General features: G+C 45.4%; 2 protein-coding genes across 10 annotated transcripts in view; one reads left to right on the top strand and one right to left on the bottom strand.

Annotated features, from left to right (window-relative positions):
* TMEM60 (transmembrane protein 60) overlaps window positions 1–10,854 on the bottom strand; it is a 206,412-nt gene extending 195,558 nt beyond the window's left edge. The window contains exon 1 of one of the 4 annotated variants that reach the window (XM_085653991.1): window positions 10,684–10,854. The gene's annotated coding sequence lies outside the window, so the exon portion shown is untranslated. Of the gene's footprint in view, window positions 1–10,326; window positions 10,349–10,683 lie in introns of those variants that run through there. The other 3 variants (XM_085653998.1, XM_085654001.1, XM_085653999.1) reach the window with 3 other exon arrangements.
* PHTF2 (putative homeodomain transcription factor 2) overlaps window positions 1–14,974 on the top strand; it is a 514,204-nt gene that overhangs the window by 42,885 nt on the left and 456,345 nt on the right. For 3 of the 6 annotated variants that reach the window (XM_085653990.1, XM_085653989.1, XM_085653988.1), the window contains exon 1: window positions 11,002–11,206. The exons of 1 other annotated variant lie outside the window; for it this stretch is intronic. The gene's annotated coding sequence lies outside the window, so the exon portion shown is untranslated. Of the gene's footprint in view, window positions 1–10,919; window positions 11,272–14,974 lie in introns of those variants that run through there. 2 more of the 6 variants (XM_085653985.1, XM_085653987.1) reach the window with 2 other exon arrangements.

Raw genomic sequence — 14,974 nt, 5'->3', positions numbered from 1 at the left:
ATAATTCTATATGCTAGCGACTTGACCAAAGACCTAACACCGACACCAGAGATCTTTTCACATTTTGCACAACTCTCAGGCCTCAACATAAACAAGACTAAATCTCAAGCCTTTTTCTTCCATCCTGGGGAACGACCAACTGTGATCCGGTTTGGGCAGCTTGCCCTATCGGTAGCCCTGCACACCTTCAAATACCTGGGCATCCAAATTTACAGAAGCTCACAGGACCCCATAGAGGGTAACGTAAACAAAACTATAAGGGCACTGCGTTCACAGATAATATTCTGGACCTCACTACCGCTATCAGAGATGGGTCGATTGGCGAACTCGAAAATGGTGGCTGTTAGATCTGGGGGTCTCTAGTTGGCAGAGTTAGGTACCACTGTCCAAATAGGGACCCTTACTTCTAGTCAGGGTAAGGGGGATACACTCTTTAGATAACCCCTGCTCACCCCTTTGGTAACTTGGCATGAGCAGACAGGCTTATCAAAGGCAATGTATAAAGTATTTGTACCAACACTCACAGTAACAGTGAAAACACCACAAAACGACTCCACACCAGTGTAGATTAATAAAGTACTTTTATATAAACTACACAAGACCAAAACGACAAAAATCCAACATACACAGTTCAAGAATATGGTTTCAAAAGAGTTCACCGGTGCCGTGCACATGGCAGTCTTCAGGGCATCAAAAGCAGTTTGTCAGGCATCGGTCCAATTCACTCTCCTGGGCTGCTTCCTTGAAGTCAGCTCTGTCAAGGGGGCAACAATGGTGCCATATCCCTTGACAAAACGGCGATAATACCCGGTGAGTCCTAGGAAGGCTCTCACCTGTGTCTGGGTCTTAGGAGGCTCCCAAGCCAGGATGGTATCAATCTTCGCTTGGAGGGGCGCCACCTAGCCGCTCCCTACCTGGTGTTCCAAGTACACCGCAGAACCCTGCCCTATCATCGCGGCAACAGAAATTCTTGCTAAGCCGGCGTTGCGTGAAAAAGTTGCAGATCTTTCACTTCTTTTCTCTTGGTCAGCTTCCAAGCAGCAGGCACAACTCCCAGAGGCCCCACAATTGGATCAAGCACTCTAGGAAGGGCAGAACTCACACAGCAGAGTTCAGGGGGAAGCTGGGGGTGAAGTCCTTTTGTTCCTGGGACTTCTTAACAAGAGGCCAGCTCTACTCAGGCCCTTGAAGATTCCTTCAAGCCAGGTGACACAGCACACAGCAAAGTCCTTCCCCTCTCCTTGGCAGCAAAGCAACTGCAGGTCAGCCCTTCTTCAGTCTTCCAGCTTTCTCCTTGGCAGAGGTTCCTTCTTGATTCCAGGATGATCTAATTTTCTGTAGTCTGGGTCCCAATACTTATACCCCAAAATCTTTTGTCCTCTGAAGGCAGAGGGGCCTTGGCCTAGTCAGAACCAGTTCTGGCCAGTCCTGGAGCACTCTGTTTACTTGGTTTCTTTTTTCCTTTGAGAGAGAGAGGGGCAGGGTCGTCAGCCCCCCAGCAGGGGGTGGAGCCAGCATTGTGGAAGGCAGGCACAGCCCTATTCAGGCCCAGGTGCTACTCCTCCCACCCATCTACAGGGGAATTTCCCTATTCAGCCCTGGGCTGACTCATCCAGCCTCTGGGAGCCACCCCTGTCCCTCACAAACCAGACAGTCTATTCACAAACAGGCCAAGGCACACAAAAAGGGCAGAAAAGGAAAAAGCCACTTTCTAAAAGTGCAGTTTTCACACACAGGATTTTAAAAACATCTTTCCTAAAAGATGTGTTATTAAATTCTGAGTTCAGGGATACCAGACTTTAATTTTCTATCTTGCTCCTATGGGAAGATATGCAGGTAAACATTATACTCAGCATTCTCCATTATAGCCTATGGGCAAGATAGCCTTTCAATAGTGACAAGCATTGGCATAGCCAATAGGTCTCGCCTTTGGGACCTTATCAGTGTTTAGCCATGCAACAGTTGCATAACTAAATACTTATAAGGTCCCAAAAGCGAGACCTATTGGCTATGCCAAGCGGCCGTGAAAGTGATCGCGATCAAACATCAAAGCGGCCGTGCAAGTGAAAGTAATTGCGGTCAAGCGTGGCACGCGCACACGCGCACATGCACTGTAGCTCTAGGCTGGCCTGGTAGCACTTTTTGGAGACCTCTCAAAAAGTCTCGCCAGACCAGCGCATGCGCTAGGTCAGGCGAGACCTAAAAAACGAAAATGGCTGTAATTCACTACCAGAGCATGTCACCTACACCACATGCTCTACCTTTCACAACTGCACCCAGGCACTGCGGTGGTAGGCCTGTGACACCTTTTTAGGGCTACTCCTGTCAGTGGCACAATCAGTGCTGCAGGCCCACTAGTAGCGTTTGAATCACCAGCCCTGGCACACTCAGTGCACTTTACTAGGGGCTAACAGGTGAAACAAATATACCAATCATGGATAACCAATCAATATAACAATTTACCTAGGGAGCACTTGCACTTTGACATCGATCAGCAGTGGCAAAGTAAACGAAATCCAGCACAGCGTCAAAAATACAGGGGGTAGAGGCAAAAAGTCAGGGGAAACCACGCCAAAGATGCCAGGTCTAACAGTGGCCCTCCTGCAGCTGCTATACTTCTTAACAAACCTACCGGTAGTCATCCCTACTCCTATACTTAAAATCGCTGGATACGTTACTATCAAATTTGGCCGCCGCAGGGTGGGACTGCCTAAATTACAATTAGACACAGACAAGGGTGGCCTGGGCGCACCAGATCTACGTGCTTATTACTATGCGAGCCAACTTCAATGGCTGTCGTACTGACTTGCGGGACATAACCTACATGAAATTGGATACAAGCACCCCCGATCGACCGAGGTGTTTTACACATGCTACTGCTTCTGTGTGCCCGACACTACTACGAAGTGTACTTACCTACTGGAAGAAGTCTCTTGCTTGGTCGGGGGGGGGGGGGGGGGGGGGGGGGAATAACGGCACCCTAAAGGATCACCGTCATTTTACCAGGCAAAACGGGGTATCAGAAACCCTATACCTTACACCACAGGTCTTCAAACTGTGTGGCGCGCCCCCCTGGGGGGGGCGTGGATGGGTGCCCAGGGGGGCGCAAAGGCCTCTGCAAGGACATGTAAATGAAGACGCCTGGAAGTGCAGCGATGTTTATTTGCTGCATTTCCAGGCTGTCTTCATTTACTCCGAAGCCCTCAGAGTGCCGTGGGGCCAGAGGTCAGTGGGTGTGCTGCTGGGGGCTCGGCTGGGCAGAGTCTGGAGTCTGATTAAGACTCCAGCATGCGAGTTTTTCACAGGTCTTTAAAGACCATATGCATACCTTTGGAAACTGGTTACGGAGGCTTAGTTTTATTCTTTTTCCAGTACCCCCTGGGCCCTGCCTCTTCCTTACATTTGTAATGTAAATTTACTGCTGTAGTGTGAAAATGCATTTCATGAAAAGGAATATAAAAAAGGGTTGCCAATAGAAAAAATGCCTGCCATGTATGTTTAAAGAGCCTGCAAAGACCTTGCTTTGATACTAAATAGGGTCTTAAATAAAAAAGTATGTATTCATTTGTAATTTGACTTTGTCTGTTCCTTTTATTTTCAGTCATGAAACATTCAGGCAGCCCTAGAACACATTTAAAAGTGCTTTATATTTGCTTCTCGGAGTACGCACAGATAAGTTCTGAAAATAGGACTTTAGGTGACTGTTTATTTTTGTACCATCTGCAACATCAAAATAATGAGCTGGCAATCCTAATCATAAGACTGGAAGTTTGCTGCAGGATCAGCACATTATTTCCTTCACCCTCGATTCCCTGATTAATTCAATAATAGCAATAGTTTAATTTATATCTGAAACCCTATGCCCCGTCAATAACATGCTGATTAACTTCAAGTGTCTGGGAATTCACCCTGCATTCAGACAACTCACTCCTCATTCTCACCCTTCACTTTCACGCTCACCCTGCACTCACAACGCATAGTTATGGTTTTCCCGCATTTGCCACATAATCTATCGTCTGCTGCATAATTTGCAGATTAAAAAATGCAGCAACACATGTTACCTCACAGTGGAAGGCCCTTTCTAAAGGTTGACTGGTCACCTTTCTGTTGCTTATTGCTATATGTGGGTGTTAATGTGGTACTTATGAGGGGCAATAAAGGCCAGGACAATGTTAAGTGTAAAAATAGCAAAATAGTGCAGTAATGCTATCACAAAATATGCAGCATAATTCGCCTTTGCTTGCTGCAGAATTTAGTCAACCATGCTGCATAATTTGGCCTTCTCCTGCCGCATGATTCCAATGGCCCTGTTTCTAGTGCTATGAGGTCCCTGCCTGTGGCAGAAAGCACTGAATATACAAGTCATTATTTTAAAAACAATATTTACATACTCTAAGCTAGGCCACTGCAAAAGGATTCAGTGATTGAGATAAAACAAGTTCTTATAAAACATACTTTTTAGTAATAAGTAATCAAACTGTATCTAATGCAGACATTTGTGTCTCCACTATTCCAGACCCCATCTGAAAACTCTTTTACGTTACATCTTAAAAAGAATAGATCTTTGCCACCATAAAGCTTTAAGCAGATCCACTGAAATTATTCAGCAGAAGAGGACAACATTATGCAGCAGGTTTGACTAAATTATGCAGCAAGAAAAGGTAAATAATGCGGCACAATGCGCCACATTTTGTGGTTAGCATTGCTTCATTATTTTGTCATTTTAACTCACGGTAACGCCGTCAGGGGAAATATTTCACCTCATTAGCACCAGTGTAGCACCCAAATACAGCAGTAAGCAACTACAAGATTACCAGTCAATCTTTGCAAAGTGCCTTCCACTGCCCCAGAACACTTTGTCACGCTTTAAGTAACTTTTGTTCCGTTTGAGCTAGAATCAAGATTTTTTTGTTGAAATCTGCAGATTATGTAGCAAATGCAGTACACTGATAATTATGTGGAAAACGCTGCTGCTGCAGACACTCATAATTCCATGGTTTCTTTTTTAACTTTCTGCACTACCACCCACACTTCGATTTCAGGCAGAGGCATCTCAAAGTCAGTATTAACCATTCAGGGGCAGTTTTTTTGTGAAAGCTGGGTCCATGGGGTGGCAGGTAGAAGGCCAGCAGGGTTGCATTCGGATGCATAGCCCTAATCTTCTCGATCCCTGGGGCCTCACAGTAATGGTCTAGGAGACAGAGGAAAGCGCGATTCATAGATATTGTCAAAGAGAATGCCCAGAATAGGGAGCACTGTATGCGGACTAATTTTTATGTTTACAAATGGCCAGAGACCCCTTCTAAAGAGAGATACCCCAAAGAAGGGGGACAATATAAGTGTTTTTTTTTTTTTAAGTGACATTAATTAGTGAAGCCGTTACTGCTGCCAAGTGTGTAAGTGGCCACTGCTGGTTATCATAAAGGAGCAGATGCAGCAGGACTGGGGCCCAGGGATTTGGGAGCCCACTGCATCCTAATTATGACTGTCTACCTTTAAAAAAAGGGGCATCAGAGCTTATTCTCCTTTCAAGCATTAGGACAGAGGTGATGATCCATCCTGGAGGGGAAGAGGTAAAAAAGGCAAAGGAGATAGCCTGATACTCAGGACTGCAGTTATCATTAGTGCAGCAGGTATAGTTGCATTAGAGTCAAAGAGTGTGAGAGGCTCACAACACTCCAATTATGTGGAGCAGTTTGTTTGGGATATCAGTTTTTGTTTGATGCTTTTGCTGTTTTATAAGTCTCATATTTGGTGCAATTCATAAGCTATAGAAAAAATATTCCTGAAATCATCTCATAAGCCCTGCTCCATGCACGCAGCCATGTCCCTCCAGCTCCCCCAATCCCTGTCATAAAGTTTTGGAGGGGGGCCAGACCTCAAAATATTTTGCTTAGGGGGGGCTCAGAGTAAAAAAAGTTTGAAGACCTCTGCCTTACACACGCTGCAGTCCTTCATTACGTCAAAAAACACTGGGCTCCACTCAGGGTGGAACCCACACAACACGAACTGGTACATGCAATATACCTTATGGGGGAAGGCCTGGAACCTCACAACATGGCTGTTTAGAGGCATTAGAGCACACGCCGGGACCTTCCTTACCGATATAGGCACTAAGTGGGCCATGGACCTTGAGAAAGATGTAACTGACAACGAATGGAATATGATAATAGAATACCCCAAAAAAATACCCCGGAAGGCCAAATTTAAATGTATCCAATATATGATATTACAAAGGGCATACCTCACCCCACAGCGCCTACAGCGAATGTTTCCAGCAACGCAACACCGCTGCCCTAGATGTAACGCAGCGGAAGCAGATATGTTACACATGCTATGGCTATGCCTGGTGCTCGCTGAATTCTGGACAACAGGAATCACCAACGTTAACGGGCGTCAGGATTCCCAATACTGAAAACAGATGGCAGCTGCCTACTGGGTATGACCCGGCGCTCCAAAACACACACAGTGCAACTTCGCTTTATCAATATATTGCTCATGGCTAACGCTCTATAACAATGAGGTGGAAATCAGCCAAATCTCCACCAGTTCACACATGGCACAGGGAGGTGGTGAGATGGGGTAGTGCAGAAAGTGCCGGTATCAGGCGTGAGGAAGCCTGTGGACTGTGCAAACCAGTATTCTCAATGGACTGGGACATAATCATGACACTTGAACCTGCACCGGTCCTTGCAGCACAGGATGTGTAAATGTTCTTAACCGACCAGTCCCCCACGTATATACAGTAACCCTGTACATGGCTATGCAATATAAAGTTACCAAGTAGACGAGTCCTGCCTATATGTAGGCTGATGTGGGCATTAGCCGGGGCTAGTTGGTGGGATAGTGTGATGGAGTAGGACCAGCTGAGTTGGGGTATGGGTGGGAGGGGTGGGTCAAGTTATGTAGTTCTTTTCCTTTCCATGTTTTCATTGTCAGTGGAACAATTTGAAATACCCAATTGTATTCTAATTCTACTTTATAACCCGATGTACCCATTATAAATGTTTATTTTCTAATGGATGTAAAAAAATTTAAACCCAATAAAATGTGTTTTAAAAAAAAATGGTGAGCCCAGCATTCTAATTCTACTGTATAACCCGATGTACCCGTTATAAATGTTTATTTTCTAATGGATGTAAAAAAAATTAAACCCAATAAAATGTGTTTTAAAAAAAAACCAGAGGTGAGCCCAGCTATTAACTTTGGTTTAGAACGTTGTGATTATGCACTGGGCTATACAGTGAAGCATGTCTACAATGTACTCCACCTCTATGTCAATATGCATGGTGCTGGTTTTATACACACAGGTTGCCATCCTTTTGGGATTACTTAAGAAATACCCTCGTCCGTTTAGGACTTTTTTTTCCAGTATAACACTTATTATTTTCCCTCCTTCACTTTGTATGATATGTGGATAATGAATCTTATAATTTGGACAATTGTCCAAGCTAATGAAGCACCAGGGTGTTTTGGTGACAGAGTATTACACTATAATACAGTAGGATCTTAGACTCCTGGTGTTTATTTGACTTGTAGCCCTGATGAAGTCAGTGATGAATACTCATAAAATCTGACGAAACACGTGTTGGCTGTGGCTTTATGAAGAACATTGATGAAAGACTGTGGCTTCTGAAGAAGAGAGGCTATGGCTTCTGAAAAAAGTTTTGTTGGAAATTAACTTATCTGAAAACAAGAAGAGTTGGACACACTTTTTTCGTACACTTGCTGGTGCTCAGGACAATCTGTTGACTGTACAAGACTGGAGGTTTCCAGTTCTTATATGTGGGCGATAGTGGCAGCCCTCTTCCTTGGAGCACCAAAATAGAGACTATTGATCTTTGATGGTGGAGGAATAAAGTTTGCGCAAAAGGCTCTGCCACATTCTTGTTTAACTATATTAGCCACTGGTGTCTGGATTAACATAATTTATAGTTTCAGTGACACCAATATTATGACAATAGGGCATGGGTAAATCCCTGTATAGGTGTGTTATTCTTAGGCAAAACGTACTCTTTCTTGTGTCCTAGTACTAGATAATACACAAAGCATTTTTGTTTGACGCTGTGGGTTAATAAGATTATTGTAAGAAAGCCTCTTTGTCACAAGTACTAGAATCAAATATTGGCATTTCTAATCTGCCGGGTATGTAGATGGGTAAGAGATGCCATCTACAACTTTCTAAATGTACGATAGCAGTCAAAGTAACACTGTCCATATCGCTGTCACAAAATATAAAGCATTCTATTTGTGAAATGAACTATGTACATGTTACTGAGATTTCTTAGAGATTATACTGATTAAGCTTCCCCTGAATAGTTCCCACCATGGATACCTGATCCTCAAGTACACATAAAATGTACATTGATAGAGAGAAACATTGTGGCTATTCACAGTTGTTTTCAGTCACGATTTTTTTTTTCCCCGTTTCTAAAACCTTTATTAACATAAAGGAACAATACAGGCAGAATCACCCTCCCAATGCGAAGGCACAGCTCCGCACGCATGCAGTTGAGGGCGCTCTTACACAGCCATTTTGCCGACATCCCAGGGGACCGGCAGCATTACTACATACCGAACGGAAAGAAACCCCCAGCATGATCACTAGTTTTCAGTCACGATTGGTTAAAATCCAAAGGGTTTTCTGTGTCACAGTGTGGCTTGGGACTACACAGGCTGGAGAGTAAGTCGTATAGCTATCTAAGTACTACTCCACACACTGGGTCTTCTTACCTAGCTCCACAGACCAGAATCATTCTGAAACCACAGTGGTTGCATTTTGTACTTATAAGGGATGCAGGAATCTATAGTCATTTACATCATAAGTTGTAATATTCTCTCCCTTGTTGGAACTACAAGCATATTTAGTATGTCTGGCATTCCATCAAATCTTCTGCTGAGTTTGCGTCTATCCTGATTTTGTTTACCAATATTTCAAATTTTTAAAACAGACCCATGCCCTGCAAACGAGCAAGACAGTTACGAAAAACATTCAGGAGTAGTGGCCCTTTCCATTATAATTATTAGTGCAGGCTATATATAGCTTATTATTCCCCAAAGGGCCAATGAGAAACCTCATCCCTGAGAGCTTAGACATTTCTGCATGTCCTTATTCAGTCGAGTCCTTAATGTTAACCTCAGACCAGTAATAACTGTGTAGAACAATCTCTAATTAGCCCTACACCATGTCTCCAAGTATGTATACTTGTCAAATGGAACAAACATTTGCCCTTGCATACACTTCTCAGTTCCATCTGATGGCTCATTCCACCAATACTGTGAAGTAAATCTCATGTTAAGGTTGCAGAAATCAAATGTGACCACGGGGCCCACCTCTCACCATCACTCCATTTAGAAAGTAGTTCTACCAAATGTAGGAACGTGGGACCTTTCTTTTTATCTAACAAGAGAGATGCTACAGCCAGAGTTTAAAAAAGCAAACTGTATCCTTGGACCACCCCAAATTAAGTTTATTCACGGGCCACTGGCCACAACTTAATTCAGTTTACGGCTCAGTCTTAGTCCTTCTCTCGTACTTCCTACACCAGCCGTTAGTCAGCTCCAGTCTCAATATTTCATAAATGCATAATTGACACACTACAGCTCTGACTGGTCTTATCCTAATCCGAGTAAAAGCACACAACATTAACATTGATAGACGCCAATGAAACTGTACACCAGAACACACTAATCAAAAGTTGAATCTAAAACGAGACCAGTCAAAAGCCCAACTGAGGCACAGTCCAGTTGCAGATCAATTCCGATTCTACCAAGTAGTTGCCAAAAGACAGATTACCTAAATGTTCGTCTTCTTTAGTTACATATGCAAGAGGAAGGTGACTTCTTGCATCATTGATGTGAACAGGACACTAAGAGCCCATAAAGTGTCCTAGTGACTGCTTGGCATAAGTTCTGTCTTGATGTTAGTTCCATGCCGAGTGCAACAATTGAACAGGACAACTTCAATCAACATGAGCTAACAGTGCACACCCCAAAATCCACAACATTGTTGGATGTCAGTTTTGGCATTGACCCTCGAAACTTGCCACAGGGCTAGAAACTGCACACTCGAAGCAGAAATGGAGTGGCCACCCCACTCCGCGATAAGGACGAGACACGTTCCAGTATGGGATTCCAAGTTCCAAAGTAATGAATTCTGGACACTGCAATTTTGATTTTGCCCATGGACAAATGAGGAAGCACAGCCAGCAGCACGGATGTATAGCTTAGAAGCCCTGAAAACACTGCCCTTGAAGACGTGGCCTAAGGTCTCGATGCCATTTCCTAAACAAACCTGATCTTACCTCCTTAACTAGACGCACTCACCAATCCCTTTTATGCAAAACGCTTCAAACCTCCGTGGGAGACAATGATCGGAAAGGTGGATATGGGGTCTAGGTGATAACACGACGTAGGATGCAATGGCGTACACTATGGTGAATGACATCAAGAGTCCGAGAAACCAGGACTTAAGAGACACGCGGGGGACTGTTGTGGACGGGGTCGCGTTAAAATGGCAGCATTCAGCAGCATTCAGGGCGTTATGGTAAGTTGGACGTATGGGCGACCAAAGTCAGGACCCTAGCTGGCATGTTTCCGTATTCCAGGCTGGTCCTGTCCTCTTTTGCCCATCACAGACTCTGCTTGTGACGTCAGGGACTACAGAATGACGGTAATAGGTACCTCGTGGCCTTCGGGACAGGCGCGGCCTATGGCTAGCCTCTGCCATCCATGCTTCGGTCGGGGCTGCACACAGACACCCAGAGAACCTTCTTCCGACTCCCGGACACAACGGATAACGACCCTCGCAATAGCAAACTCGCAGACCCGGAATCAGACGTACCGCGCATGCGCAAGGACTGGGAGGGGGAGCTTCCAGAGACAGACTGATACGCACTCCACAACATTCATGGCCCGCCCTCTCCCGTGACGACTGTTTTGTCATTGGAAGACTGGCCGGCCGGCTTAAGGCTTCTATTGGTTTACACCAGGGTCTAAAACACAATAGAGCGGGCGATCGAAGCCAGAGCGACGCCGTCTCCCGACTTACGAATGCTGCTGCCGTCAGACGGGTGCACACGGGAACTACCGCTACAAGCGCAAGTTATTTGGTGGCGCGAGTGCTGCGACGGGGGAGCCCCCACTCGGATAAGCCCCCTCCTTCATCTCCAAGAGCACAGTCAAGCCAGCCTTCCAGGAAACAGAGGTACAGGGACGGGTGGTGGAGATCATAAGGACGTGGGGACATTGAGGTTATTTGAGCCACCAAGGGTAAGGAAAGCGAGGACATCCATGCTATGCGAAAAAGAGGGAGAGGATAGCAGGGCAGCTGGCGGGTGAGAAGGGGGACAACTGAGGAGAGCTGTCTTTTAGAAGTGAAGGGGTAGAAGCACAGTCAGCTGAAAAAATAGAGGGGTTAAGTGAAGAAGAAGAAAGGGGGCAAGCAAACGAGATTAGAGAATACATCCTGGGCGCGGGGCAGTGGGTTTAAGATAAAGCACCTGATGAGATGGGGATCATCTGCTGAGAGTCGGGGGCGGGTAGGTATCCCAAGAAAGAGCCGAGGCTTTCGAGAATTACACAGGTCGGTGGAAGAGGCCAGTTGAGTGAGGGCAGAGAGCGACAGCTGCAGTGGCAGAGACTGGTATTTTAAGTGGGGGAGGGGTGTCCGAGAAAAGCAAGAGAGAAGGAATTTGATGAGATGAACGAGGGGACATTTAAGATGAAAGGTGGCGTGACCACCTGAAAAAGACAAAATGTAAAGAGACACATGAAGCATCGGAGGGGACCTATAGTAAGTATGGGCTAGGGACATCAGAGGGTAGAGGTAGGAGAGCATCTCGTCATCCAAAAAAGTGTTATCTAAAGAGGGGGTGGCAGCTGAATAGAAAAATATCATTTTGAGGGGAGGGTTGTATTTTTAAGTATTGTTTTTTTTATCAGCTAATATAAAGTTTACCATAATGTGACTCATTTTTTGTAACGAAGTTAAACAATGAAAGGCCCAACAAACAATCATAAGAATTCAGATTGCATACTTGAAGGAAGAATGTGGATTTATCAAAATACTTAAACACAGTATAGACCTTACTGGGGGACACTGAAAGGGGGAGAATAATGTGCCGAGTTTAAAATACGCATTTGCCAGAAAACACTGAATATAGCAAACAATATAAGCATTCAAACACAACTAAGACATAACGTCCCATGGCTCGGTGAATGTTTCTCATTCATTTCTATGATGTTAGATCACACTTTGAATTACTTCCAGATTTCTTGTATCTGATATCAAACATTTCTCAGAAACGAGGCCTATTCCAGATTGCCAAGTATGCTTTTTTGCTGTCATACACGTGCTCAGTCACACTTTTTGGTATTTCTTTGTACCCGATAAGTAATCTAGTTACTTGTACTTTAAGCCATGGCCGCATATGCCTCACGAAATTACGAAGACCCAGCACAAACCTTCTTATATGATGCACCTTAAACTTTCTGAGGTGGCTGGCCGCTACCAGCTGCCACGCATTACAACCACGGTATCCAACACAGGTTTCTGTGCATTCCGCTGAATGCGGAAAAATGTCAAAAGCAACGGCGGTTCCTGTAGGGGGCGGAGCCCCACCAGTCTCCAGAGGACGGAGAAGGAGATTGACAGGTCTGAGGCTGCGGCACTCACACTGTCCATTCTGGTGGCAGTGCAGCACAGCCCTGTACATACACACGCTGCGAATACGAGGTGGACGACTTCAATACCGCCCAAATCCCGCATGTGCAGTGTGTGTCTGTGAAGCAGTGGTGAGGGCAAGCAGGCGCTACTTAGTGCAGCAGTTTTGCCAGTACTTTGGTCGAATACGCGGCTCGACCGGATCTATGACGTAACTCATAACATTATTCGAGGATCCCGCCTCCTCCTGTGACTGGCTGACCCTTGTTGCTCTCAGCCTATGAGAATAGGAGGCGGGATTTCCAACACTGCTTCCTTCGGTCTGTGCTGGGTAATGGTTCCTATTTCCCTCCTTCCTTCAAAGAGCTGCATCTGGGCCCCTGAGACACCTCTGGGAGAAACACCGTGTCCCTGACCAAGTTAAAACCGGTGAGTACAAGTGTGCCTTGCCTTGTTTTTCAAGGGCCGCCACTGCTACTACGACTCCCACATCAAGGCGTGGGCGAGCTTCAAAGATACTAGAATCCGAAGTCCCCGTACAGAGGAATAAACCACGGGACCCCCTCAATCAAGTGTGGCTGCCGCTCAACCAAATGTTGGTGATAAGGAGTTTTTCGATGACTGGAAGAAGCTGCGTTATGGTGAGTGTGTGACTGAATGAGAGAACCGAGTGAATGGTAGTGTGCTGGTGAGTGTGTCCTATAGTGACAAAGGTGACCACAGGGAAGAGCGTTGGTACTAGTTGGTGTGGTGTGTATGGATGAGCGATGAAGGCTGCGTGACTGGAAGCATGTGGGTGAGTGGCGGTGCTTTTGAGTGCTGTGTGCGCCTGTACTGTATGCACTGTGTCAAATGGCATCTGGGCTGTTTAGCAGTACCTGGTGGTGCTGCACCATGAATCACAGCAGTGTGCGAGCAGCAGGCCAGGTCACAGAGCTAGTGGCAGCCCGGCCTGCAGAGACATTAGAATATCCCCAAACATGGTCGTGTCTGCGACAGGCATGCACGATTTATGGGAGTGACACTCCTGAACCCTCACAAAATATGCCATGCAGTTGGTATTTGCGTTAATTTCGTAGCACGTGCCTTCTTTAAGCGCTGCCTCTCAGCCCTGCTACCCCGGTAAAAGTGTGTTGTGTCGTTGTTCTGGGCTGTTTGGAATAAGTGTTGGAATACATCTACTGTCTGCCTATGCAAATGTGTTGCCACGTGCCCCTGGGGGGCATATTTGTCAGACATATTTGTCAAACACCAGTGCCTCAATCAGCAACTGAAATGTAATGTGTTGTAGGGTTCCTGGAGTCTGCGTACCTCTTCCTGCACAGTGTCAGGAGCCTTAAACATTAAAAAGATCTCCTTCTGTCAGCCTTTTCCTATTTAAACTTATAAATATTTACATTTATTTGGTCTATACACGCCAGGAAACTACGCACAAGATTTACTGACTTACTCTCAATGCAGTGGTGTGTGAAAATCTGCAGAACTGCATTGAGCGAACATTAAAAAAATGTGCAGCGCTGTGTTTTGGGGAAATTGGGCAATTTTAGCGTGGTGCTAAACATTGTGCTACGGCATAAATGCGAACCAGTGCCAAGCCTCAACCTATCATGAAATGTGCAGGGCTGGTGTGAACAGATAAATGCCACTGCTTGATTAGATATGGAACTGGGGTGGAGTTTGGGCCGTGTGGTTGCCTTCCTGCGCGTGGTTGAACATGGATAAATCTATTGTTCCTCCTCGCATCACGACGGGCAGCATTTTCATTTTCTGTGTCGGGCACAATTGCGACTCTGGGGTTTCTAGATGTGCAGCAGCTGTGTTAAAAGAAGATGAATTTTTAATTTTCCAATGCCTCAGGAAGTTGTCAGGTTTCTTGCTTTCAGGAATGCATTACATTCAGAATGAAGCCTCTTTCTGTTTGGTAAAGGATAAGTTAACAAAGGGTACACAATTAGTATCCTAAGTCTGCACGACCGCTGCAGAGTGTGATGCCTAGGCTTGTTTTTAATTTGTAGTGTCATTCGGTGACCATAATGTGTTACTTTAAATCGCTTGTGAGTCACGAATACAGGTGCTGAATGATGAGGAATGTGACCCTGGGCTGCACGGCTTGTGGGCATGTAAAATATTCTTCTGTTAAATCTCGAAATCCGCAGGCCATGGCGAATGCTATTACACAATGTTGCAAGAAGCAAGTCATTATTAAGATGCATGCAGGCGCACAAAGCCCATAGGTTAACATTGAAACAGCCATGTGTATTTGGTGGACTTGTGACTACGCTCCACGTATCCATTGTAAATCACTCGGGA

This window comes from Triturus cristatus, chromosome 4_1 (genome assembly GCF_964204655.1).
Source record: "Triturus cristatus chromosome 4_1, aTriCri1.1, whole genome shotgun sequence".
Classification (NCBI taxonomy): domain Eukaryota; kingdom Metazoa; phylum Chordata; class Amphibia; order Caudata; family Salamandridae; genus Triturus; species Triturus cristatus.
This window is presented reverse-complemented; position numbering and strand designations above follow the sequence as displayed.